At 35.7% G+C, this 3,134-nt stretch overlaps 1 pseudogene; it reads left to right on the top strand.

Moving 5' to 3' along the window:
* Positions 1-4: 4 nt before the first annotated feature.
* LOC112453184 lies at positions 5-898 on the top strand (annotated as a pseudogene).
* Positions 899-3,134: the final 2,236 nt, after the last annotated feature.

The following is a 3,134-nucleotide window of genomic DNA, read 5'->3' as shown; positions in this document are numbered from 1 at the left end:
ACTGACACGTTCGATCCCGACTTCGTTGATCGCAGAAGAGCTGGACTCGAGGTACGTTTTCGATTTGCAATTATAACAGTATCGTGCGATGAATGTTGTACCCAATTATAACCTTAAATAAAGTTATATACGTTGCTAGTAACACTGTCCGTAAAAATTTGCGTGAAAAATGATATATTATTATATTAACACATTACATTATTTTTAGACGTAGCTGTGATGAAAGAGAATTAGATGGTGACTTAATTTTGGGAGATATAGGTCAAGGATTGCCATTCAAAGCTGGTACGTTTGATGGGGCTGTCAGTATTTCTGCGCTTCAGTGGTTGTGCTATGCAAGCAAAACTTCGCACAATCCTACAAAACGTTTATATCGTTTCTTCTCAACGTTGTATGCATGACTGTCAAGAAGCGCAAGAGCAGCGTTACAATTCTATCCAGAGAACGGTGAACAGGTCATTGAATTAATCACGGCACAAGCCACAAAAGCTGACTTTTATGGCGGTGTGGTTGTCGATTTTCCGAATAGCGCAAAAGCAAAGAAAATGTACTTTGTTTTAATGACCGGAGGAGCTGCTCCGCTTCCAAAGGCACTAGTTGTAGAGAACGAAGATAGACAAACTGTCGCTAATTTAAGAAAGTTTGATCCTCTCGTTGTCCGTTATACATATTATTTTGTATTTGCAATTATTTTAAATATTTCTCTAACTATAATTTTACTTTCCAAAAATTGTGATAATTTTTTTGTACATAAGGAATACATAAAGAAGCCAAGGGTAAATCATTGAAGAAAAGTAGGGACTGGATTTTAGAGAAGAAAGAAAGGCGGCGCCGGTAAGGAAAAGAAGTTAGAGATGACTCCAAATATACTGGATGAAAGAGATTCGGGAGATTCTAATTGTAAGATATACTTTGTTAAAATAAAAAACATTATTTTAATAATTTTTTTATAATTTATAATGTTAATTATAAATTAAAAAATTGATAAAATTGATCTAATTAATTTTTATCTGTCTATATAATCAATCTACTACTTAAAAATGATATGTGCATAAAATATTTTTTTCAGTAACGAAAAATATGTGCCTAAAAATTTTTTTTGTTAAAGAATATCAAACATGAAATTTAATAATCGTGACTGTGCATAAATGTTTGTGTAAAAGGGAATATTTTTCTTTAAAAAGGATATTAGGAGTCCTTTATAATGTTAATATTACGCTAATAATAGACAATATTAATAAGAGATCAAAGAATGAGTTCAATATTTTATATTTTATTTTATTCTTTACGTAAACATAAATTGTGAAATACTCTGTTGTACTCCAGTAGGTAATACTTTTTCTAATTTTTCATGATCCAACCACTGGTATTTTACGTTATTGTTGATATCTCCATCCATATGTTTGGCTAAGAAATAAAATATTTTAGCACCATAACTTCCTTGCTCGCAAAGCTTCTTAGGATATTTGTATTTGTAGAATCCGATAGGTGCATTTCCATAAAACTTCATTTTTATTGTTGCACTACATGTATCTTGTAATACTCTCTCCGCAGTCTGTAAAAGAATTGATAAAGAATATTTTCAAATCATTTTTTTGTTAAGATATTCACATGCAAAATTAGTTGTAGAGAGATGAGTATGTCTATATGAAATTTTTATACGAATTACCTAGATATTTACTATATCTTCATAATAAAATCCATGTTTTTGCAGCTCTCGTATAATAGAAATCCAAGTACAGATGTGTGAACGTGCTATAGAACTTCTTGTGCTACCTGAAGATCAGAGCTGCTTGCTTTTGGATATCGGTTGTGGATCAGGGCTCAGTGGCAGTGTATTGGAAGATCAGGGACACGCATGGATAGGTGTGGACATCTGTTCAGCTATGCTTGGTAAGTATTTTAATTATGGTGCAATGCAGTTATATTTTAAGAATATTTTTTTACAGCATATGTAACATATGCATATATATATATATATATATATATATATATATATATATATTTATAATGAATTAATTGTACGATAAAACAAAGATATTTATCTGGTTATAATATTTACAGTTGTGTGAGAAAGCGCGCGAGCCGCAATTTTCTCGAGACGTCAATTGCACTCGCCAGACAATTCGCCGGAACGGCCCAGCGCTGAGCCCGGAATGCGCGTGACGCGATTATGAGAATCGCTAGAGGATCGGAGTAGGCACTCACAAATAAAGTCAGGATTAGACAAACTTGTCAAACAACACAATTTATTATTCTCACAAATAAGTCTCCTTCGCATGAGAGTTTAGACAGTCTCGAATCGAACGAGCGGCCACAGTAGCGCGTGACGTCATTCGCGGCGTAGAGTCCCACTTGACTCGCGGGCAAGCCGTCGGGTACTTCGAATAATTTTATTCGTTTTTCTGCAGAAGCAATAGCGGTGACTGAATCCCGTGTGTTTCACTGCAACACTGACGGAGATGTAGGATCGTGTTATAATTCGCTTATACACGCCGGAGAAACACCGCGCGATCACCAAATTTTTCGGGATTCGCGGAGACGACGAGCTTGCCCGATGATTTCGATACGCCGACTGACGACGCGTCGCGTTGCTCCGAACGGTAACGCGCTCGCCTGATCGTCGCTGGTTGTACGAAAAACAAGTAAAGGACCGCCCATCACGGCAACCGAAGAATAGGGCCATGCGATGATCACGCGAGAAGCACGCTTCTCGAAGCTTCGTTTGCGCGACGAAACGAAAACCAAATAGACGATCGAGCTCGTTCTCGAACAACAGTCCTTTGAATTTGAATCCTTTAAACGAAATTGGACAATTCGTTGAATCTAAGTTGAATCAGACTTTATCTTTTTTCCTATTTTTATCCGACATTGTATACTTGTCGTAACTTTTTGTTGGATCAAAAGGTTTCCATCTACTCGCTGGAAAAATGTGTTTGTTCCTCTGGTAGCATGATCTAATAAGAAAAAAATTAAAAGATAACATAAAAGAATTATACAAAGTATTCTTTTAATGATAAATACTGAAGTAAAACTTTTCCGGCATGTGATTCTTCGATTTCAACAGAAGCATCATGCATAACACGAATATCGTGAACATCAAATGTGAACAGAGGTCTGCTATTTCCTCGTGC

Source organism: Temnothorax curvispinosus, unplaced genomic scaffold (genome assembly GCF_003070985.1).
Source record: "Temnothorax curvispinosus isolate PA1 unplaced genomic scaffold, ASM307098v1 QBEX01004118.1, whole genome shotgun sequence".
NCBI lineage: Eukaryota > Metazoa > Arthropoda > Insecta > Hymenoptera > Formicidae > Temnothorax > Temnothorax curvispinosus.
Note: the sequence above shows the minus strand (reverse complement) of the source record. Positions and strands in the feature narration are given on the sequence as shown.